Genomic DNA, 9178 nt, shown 5'->3' with positions numbered 1-9178 from the left:
CGTGCTAATGATGTCACTCCCACCTCCCTTAGTGGGGAGGGGAGACAAGTTACCCACACGTGACAATAAGTAACAAATCAAGAATAAGGGACTGCCCTTTGGGCAGTCCAAATCAATGTAGAAACTGCCATTTGTCCATTTGAATCAGAGGTGGACCACAGGAAGTGATGAAAGACACTATCTCTTTAAGTAAGTTAGTGAACTTCCTGTGGGGGCAGTTGCCCTCTGGAACTGGGAGCAGAAGCATCTCCTGAGACCACAGAAGGCTTACACTCTGTATTGTCACGTGGCTAAGTTAGGCTGACTTCCTTGGCCTAGCTGGGCCATTTCTAAACTCTGCCTATCTGGCTGTTAGGCCTTGTGGCTTGCAGCTTCATTTATTTAGCCTTTTAACCTTCTCTCTGTGTCTAGGCCTTTGGCCTGGACTAGCCTCTCCCTTTTCTCTTTATTCTTATACTCTTACCTTCCTGATTATAAATAAACTACCATAAAACCCATCCTGACTTGGGTCTATTTTAATTATGGAATCAATCTAGATCTGATTGATTCCTGGTGACCACACCATATATATATATATATACATATATATATATATATATATATATATTTAATATCTAATTTTTCCTTCTTACAACATTTATATAGTTGCAAAGTGTGGAACTGGGATTGAGAAAGAGGTAGTTTCTTGGATATGATAAATTCACTTTGCCACAGTGTATAAGGTATGAACGAATTTAGAGGACCCCCTCTGGACTATATCTCCAACGTATATTTTTATTCATAGCTTGAATACCCCGAGGGAAGCTGCTGCTACTTCTGATTCTAGAATATCCCATGGATGCCTTCTCTAAAACTATACTTCACAAACTTCCTCTAAGAGTGTTTCCTCCTAAAAATTTACCAATAGATGCAATACACTCACAACAATGCCATTTCTTAAAAGTATGTAGTAAGAAGAGTAATAACTACAAAAGTACTCTCCTTCCATAAAACTAGAGTATACTCTCCCATGTTACACACACATACAGTATCTCTGGGAAGACCAGGCACAGAGTAAATAATAACAAAATATAATATTGCTAAGGCAGTCATAATTCCAGAATTATAGGACCTCAATGGCCTTTTTCTCTGAATGAACTTTGCTACATGCATGACGTTATTTAAAATTACTATGGCTATTAATAATATTTTTCTTTTCATTTTAAAAATAACTCATTTTTGATGAGAGAGAAATAAACAAAATGCAATGAACTAATTTTCTGATTGGCCTTTCTTGCTGCTAAGTAACTGCTGTTCCGTCTGCAACTGTGGAATAAAGCTCATGGGATGACTAATGGATTTTGTGAATTTGATGGATGGGATCAGTTATTCAAGCATTAGAACTTAATGACCACCTTCCTATGTACAGGGAGATATGCCCAAGTTAAGTAAAATCTGTCTGGATTTGATTCTAAAAGAGCCCAAACTGTTAACAGGCGGTTCCCGTTTTCTTTTTATTTTTTGAAATGTCCTCCAACAGAGAAGCAGGTTCTTAATTAAAACTGGGAAATACCTGATAAGCTGAGACAGTATGTGTTTTCTAAGAAGGAAGTATTTAATGGAATGAGGCAGCTAGCTGCCTCTTTTCCAATTACCATAATTTGGTTATTCTGCATTCTTTCTGCTAGGGTATAATTTAAAAATCAACAGTGCTCATCTACCCCCTTGGAAATATCTTGGAAAATGACCAAAGCTTTGTATCCTATCATTCACTATCAAGTAACCCTGGAAAGGTAACATGCTACGAGTATTATTTTCAATAAACTCAATCTGGAAACATGGAAAGGATGTTATCTAAGGGTAGGGCAAACAAAAGCAGGGGGAAAAAAGTGTTATACTTCACTCAACAGGTATATTTGAAGTCTGGATTCCTTGAGTTTGGTTTCTTATTTTGGCTGTCTTCAGGCACCAACATATGAAAAGAGAAGTAAATCAAGTTTCCAGAAGTTTTGGTGCTTGTCCATACAGTCTTTCTTGGGTAAGTGGTTTCCCTTTTCTGAACCTCAGTATCTGGCTCTGACAAATAGAGGATTAGGATTGGGGGGATTTAAAATCCCTTCCAACAGTGCTCTTTGTTGACTCTATACTCTATTTAATTTGAGATTCCTCTATGATAAACCCACAACAAGCCATCATCTTAAAGTTTATTCTCCATGTAATTATGACTACCCTCTAATTATCAATACAAATGTAGAGCTCTAAATTGGATTTCTTGTTGACTTTTGTTTCTACCCAATCAGAGCAAAATTGTTGGCTTCTATTCTTACCAATGAAGATCTCTTGGTTTTGAAACTTTTCATGGCTAAAAAACCTATTCACATTCTAATCAGCTTCTAAAGAAAGTATACCTGCAAGCAGCTATGAACCCAATGTAATTAAGAAGTCTGGAATCTTGCTTTTCAAATATTATTTATGTTCTTACAGTTTATGATCCTAAAATGATAGATTTAGAGAGATCACACATATCTTTGAATCCAACTCTATCATTTTGCAGAAGAAGAAAGTGAGGCCCATGAGGATAACTTGATTTGCCCAACTTCATACAAGTAGTCAGCATAAAATGCAGGATTCAGACATAGCTTCTATGATTTCAGATTTTTCTACTCTGCCATGATGTCTCCCTCCATAAAAGTATGATGTTTCGACTAGTTCCAGGAATAGGGATGGTAGGGAAGTTAGTAACCTCTGGCTGAAGGGCCATACATCATTTGAGGTCATTTTGTGTTGTCTTCTTCAGTGGATCCAATTGATCCTTTTGGCAGGCAATGAGAGGTTAACTAACTTACTCATGGTCACACAAATAGGAAGTATCTGAAGTTGTATATGAATTCAGGTCTTTCTGACTGCATGCCCAAGACTTTATCCACTGAGCCACCTTGCTGCCTCCTAGGCATACAGTTATTAAGTAACCTGTCCAAAGTCAAATAGATAGGAAGTGTCTGAGGCTGAATTTACACTTAGATCTTCCCAACTCCTTGCCCAGTGCTCTTATCTAATCACTGAGTCATAGCTGTCTCTGCAGAGCAGAATGATATAAATGAAAGAACATTGATGTCTGAGGCAAGAGATTAGGACTCTTGCTTTGACTCTCTCACTAATTCTTTGACTATGGACAAAGCACTGTTTTCCTCTGCATCTCAGTTTCCTCTTCTTTAGTATAAGAGTATTGAATTTTTTGATCTTTTACATCCCTTTCATCTTAAAATCCTTTGCTCATGTAATTTGTATTCATAACCTATATCAGCCATTAAGATCTCTTCAAAAGAGAACCAATGAGGAATGGAAAGAAAGATCAGGACTCTTCTACCATCTCTCTTGCCCATCCCCAAGTCATTCTATGTCTATGTGCCCCACTCCTAGGCCTCTCTTTTCCTAACATCTAGTTCTTCTTACTCAATTTCTTAATTGCTCCCATCACCCCCTCCAGTCCACTTATCATCTAGTGCCCATGGAACAATGGAGGACTTTTTTTTTTTTATCCTGGGACTCCATTCTAGGAGCACAGGGCCACAACCAGTAGGCAATGGGACACACACTCGCTCAGGGTCACCCAGCTGGGAAGTGTCTGAGCCCAGACTTGAACCTAGGACCTTTCGTCTCTAGGCCTGACTCTCAATCCACTGAGCTAGCCCAGCTGCCCCTACTTTAGGTTGCAGTTTCTTTAGCAGATGTAGTTTTTACAGGGTGGAAAGAATGGAGGACTAGGAGATGCATATTTATAAGGTGACCTTCCTATATCCCTATCTTTCCCCTACCAAGATCTCATAAAGATCCTCCCTTTTCCTCAACCTTCTTGCCAATGTCCTTTTTCTTTTTTCACTTATCAGTTGAAGGCTGACCTCTCCCCATTCCCACCTCTAAAGGAGAAAACCAAGAACCCTGTCTTACAATTATCCTTGTACATACACAGCCCTTGCCAACAATTGTGTGCTTTTCCAGTTCCCAGTTGTAAAATGTATATAGCCATTCATGCCTATTCAATGAACAGAAAGGCATCAACTAGAAGTCTTTTAGACAGATGCAGATCTAATGATTTTACCCATTGTCCAGACCACTATAAACAAAGCATTATATGGCCTCAACATCTTTCCTATCAATATGCTTTCCAGACCACTAAAACTTACCATCTGCTATATTGCTGCACCCTATAGACACCTAGGCACTAATATCTAATTCTAATACACCATTTTTATTCAGTTAATCCCTCCTATACAGATGGTATCTTTCCCAAATTAGAATATGGACTCCTTGAGAATAGAGCCTCTCTCACTTTGTTCTGTCCATAGCAATTGAACAGTACTTGGTCTCTAGTAAACACCTAATTTTTTTTTTTGTTCATCTTCAACTAGGTGTTGTTGGGTTGGTGACTTCAACTCAGCTACATGGAGCAATGGACAATGTATTTGCCCCCTTCCCAGTGCAACTGCACTCAAGGCTCTTTGACTTTTTATATTCTTCCTACAACTGAATGTCCTCAAGACCAAGAATGCCTAATTATAATCTCATTAAGTAACATTGAATTCGTTACAGATTTAGTTCAGATACTTGATTCTGTTTCCATGTTATCCATGACAGGCTCATGTTATCAAACATCTCACCTAAAGGAATGGTTGGAAGGTTGCACAGTGGTTAGCATATGAAATCATTTCCTATCCCCTGAATAGTTTAAGTTATGAGGCGAAAATGGCTACAGAAAGGTTAAGCTGGTGGTGGAAAAAGCTTTGGACCTAGAGACCTGGCTTCTCGTCTTGACCTTGAACTTTATTAGCTGTCTGATCATAGACAAGTCATTGACCTCTCCAGATCTCAGTTTCTACATCTATAAAATGGAGATACTTATTCTTGTACTCCCTGCCTCACAGAGTTAATGCAAGTAAAAGATGCATTTAAATGTGAGTTATTATCCATGCTACTGCTAAAAGAGATGTAATTGCCTAAGCTAAGTCTTACAGGGAGTGTGTATCCCTTGGGGTGCTTTTTTCCTATCAAAAATTCTGCTTCCTTGGAAATGTGACATTGGACTATAGAAGAGGGCAGAGGAAAGGGGCTCCTATTCTCAAGCATGGAGAAATGCTATGTCTTACATAGCTCATGAAATAGTAGTTTGGCCAGAGCATTCTGAAGCTAAATTGATCCATATGATTGGAATATTGCCCAGACCTTTAACTGAAAGGGAAAAAAAGGGATCATTTTGTAATTAACATTATCAATATGGTAAGACATTGTGAATGCTAGTTGAGTTTGACATAGGAAGTGATGTAATAACAGACCACTTACTGCTCCTGTCCCTTGAACAGGAAATATTTTCCTTGAGGAATAGAATACATGAAAACTGCAGATTGCATTTTAATATTAACCAGATTTCTACATTAAACATGATTTCCGAGAATAATTTGATTTTTCTTTTTTTCCCCCCTTCTCTTTACCCCATCTCATTCTTGCCAAATGATCAAAACTGCATTCAACTGCGGGCAGCTCCTGGAACAGGCCCAGGGCTGCCTGCAATTTAAATGTCAGACTGCCTCGTGAAACTTCAGTGAATCTTACTTTCCAATATTGCTCCCCTGCCAATCTTCATTTTCTTTTGATGAATCTAGATTGCTACAAATCCTCCTCTAGTTTCTTATATTATCTTGGGACTAGGAAATTTACAGTGGTGCTTCTTCTTTCCTGTGTTTGGCATACAAAACAGTCCTAAAATCTCCAATATATCAATAAAAATCTGAGATGGGAAAAAACCAATAAAATGTGTTGGATAAGCCAATTCAGAGTAACACACAGTGGGTTCCTGAGTCTTGAGAAGTAGCAGAAATCTATAGACCTTTGTAGCTAACAAGCCATTTAATTGCTCAAACTTACATACCCCCAGTGGACACTTACTCTAGGATTCTAATCTCCCCAAAATGGCCTCTCACAGCATAGATTTGACAGCAGTGACTACTCCTGATTGGATAATAGCATCACTTCAAGAAATATCTCCATTTTATGCTATTTTCTCTGGCAGCTAGTGAAATAGAAAAATTTTAAAGTATTTAACCATGTCTATGGGGCCACAGGGAAGGTACAGAGAGTTATAAGTAGTATTCCCTTATTCCAGTCAGTTTTTCTTCCATTCATGAGCATATAAGAATGAAGTGTGAACATACTATGAAGAAAGATCAAATATGCACTGTTGTTGTTACAGTGAAATAAACCTTACAAGAAAGATGTTCCATTTTTGTTGATGTATAATTTTGTTTCTGTCCTACATAGTTCATTCATTCAATAAATATTTTTCTCAGTGATTACTATAGATAATGTAATGGGCTAGGAATTATGAGTATAAACAAGTCAAATAAAAATTATTAGGTACTTACTATGAATTAGACACTGAACTAAGGGCTGGGAATAGAAAGTAAAGCAAAACAAAACAAACAAACAAAAAAACACAACAGATACAGTCCCTGTTCTCAGAGATTAGTCTAATGAAGCAGACAATATTGTCTACAAAATGTATAAACAAGATATATACAGGATACAGACAAGAATTAATAAGGAATATATCCAAGAATTATGCATAATTAATAATAGAAACAATTAATCTTTATGTAGCACTTAATATATATTATCTCACTTGATCTTTAAAACAACACAATGAAATGAAATGCTATTACAAGTATTGTCCTAATTTTATAAATGAGTCTACTGAAGAGTCAGACAAATTGGGACATCACATACTCATATAACTAATAAGTGTCAGAAATTATCTTCCTTTCTTCAAGCCTAGCATGTCATGAGGTCACTTCCTTTAGCCCTTTTCCAGTTTTCATTTAGAACATTATTCCCCTTCCTCTCCCCACCCTTAAAAGCAATGAAGTAGTAGCCTTATGGTCTTTTGTCCTGACTCTTCTTCTCATAGCTGCAATCTCTTCTCAAGAAAGTATCAAATAAATTCTACAGTGAAGTTATTGTTATTCCCATTTTACAGATGAGGAACCTGAAACTCTGATGAGTAAAGAGGCTTGCCTAGGATCACATAGTGAGTAAATATATGAGACACCTTCCTGTGCAACCTTTTCTGATTTGAAATCCAATGCTTCATCCACTACACTATGGTGTCTCTCAAAGGGTATAAATGTAAATCAATTCTTATTCATTTTATATAATCACTTCTATAGCCAACTAAGGTGAGCAAAATGAGGAAGAAGGAAAGGCAAGAAGTCACCCAGAGGTCCCTTTGAAGATTGGATTTATAGCATAGAAGGCTTCAAACTTCTTTCTAGTCTAGTGATTAAAGAACCCAAGACTAATAGTAGAAGAAGTGAGAGTTAATATAGAATGGACTTTGGGATCCCATGTCATGCTGACTTAAGAGGCCACAGTCCTTTCTGCCTTATAAAGAAGGGGTTCTCTTTTTTAATAGGTTTGATGAGACCTACTAGCTCTGCATATGGTCTACCTCAGGCCTCATCAATGGTTTAGGTTTGAGACAAAGAAACTCTTGTGGACTATAAATTAAATAAAAATCAATTTATTCACAAGAAGATTAAAAGGATGAAAGGATATTATTTATTAAAAAGAAGTCTTTTTCCCCTTGTTCCAGCCCCATTCTCTAGAGCATCATCCCTTAGTCAGAAGTTCAATTCTGTTTCTATTTATTCTTGTTGCAACCCTGAGGATTAGATACAATCCCCAATTAACAAATGAAGAAACCGAGGTAGAGAGATTAAGTGATGTGCCTATAATCACATATCTAGTGTCTGAGGCCAGGTTTGGATTCTGGTCTTCCTGACTCCTAAATTCTTCATAGAGTTAAATTTCAACAACATCAATTTCCCATATGCTGAGCCCTTTATGCCTTAATCTTAATACTTCCCTCTGATCCTACCTCTAACTTATCCAGTACATAATAATAATAATAATAGCAATAATAACTAACATTTAAATTGCTCTTACTATGTGCCAATAACTGTGTCAAGTGATTTACAAATATTATTTCATTTGATTCTTTCAGTAGTTCTGGGGAATACATTCCTATTTCAGAGGCAGCCAGACAGCTTGGTGAATAGAACACTGTGCCTGAATTCAGGAAGACCTGAGTTTAAATCTAGCCTCGAACTCTTACTAACTGAGTGGCCTTGGGCAAGTCATTTAACCTTTTTTTTCCTTAATCTGCTGGAGAAGGAAATAGCAAACCATTCCAGTATCTTTGCCATGAAAGTATGATCTAACTAGTATGATCCATGGGGTTAGGAAGAGTTGGACAGCACTGAAAAACAAAACAATTACCCTTGTTTTATATATGAGGAAACTGAAGTATCCAGCAGTTGTGAATTGCTTGTATCACATAGCTAGTATGTGTCCAAGGCTAAATTTGACATTAGGATAACTCTCTGCTCCACCACGTAACTGCCATTTTAAATCTTTGTTTCTACATAGTTATTTACATCCTATTTCCTTCATTTGACTAGGAACTCCTTAAGAGTATATTAGTATAGTTCCTGGAAGGAACTTAGTTAATACTGACTTTTACATGCATACATATGCCTAGTTAGGCAGTGGGTGGTTTAAGATAATTTCTAAAATTGGGATTTTGATTTCTGGATTAGGACACTTGGATAGAAATGGAATGCATCTAAAAAGGGCTAGAGACCTCTGTGTATATGTATGGATGGATGTGAATGTGTGTGTATGTATGTATGAATGTATCTAGACATATTAACAATTCAATTCAATAAACACTCATTAACTGTATGATATGCGCCCCAAATCTCCATGATGAAGTTTCTTGATGAGCCTTTCTGCAGAGGGCCTGATGATGGTGTATCCAAATCTCAGGAGTGTAGCTAGTTGGAAAAGAAATAATATATGTGTGTATGTGTATATACACATACACACATGTACATATGTAGTGCATATATGCATATATACAGCATATGTATATGAATTATATATATCATATATTTATATATGAATGTCTATATATGCAAATATATATAATTTTAAACTCTTTTTTCCTTATCTTTTAGGTCCTCGTGTGTGGCTGTATACACACACACACACATTATTTCATTTTATATTACTAAATTATGTGAAAATGTATGTATGCATGCATGTATGTATATACACACACATTGTGGAGCCAGTCTCACAAATTTAG

This window comes from Gracilinanus agilis, chromosome 4, assembly GCF_016433145.1.
Source record: "Gracilinanus agilis isolate LMUSP501 chromosome 4, AgileGrace, whole genome shotgun sequence".
Classification (NCBI taxonomy): Eukaryota; Metazoa; Chordata; class Mammalia; order Didelphimorphia; family Didelphidae; genus Gracilinanus; species Gracilinanus agilis.
This window is presented reverse-complemented; position numbering follows the sequence as displayed.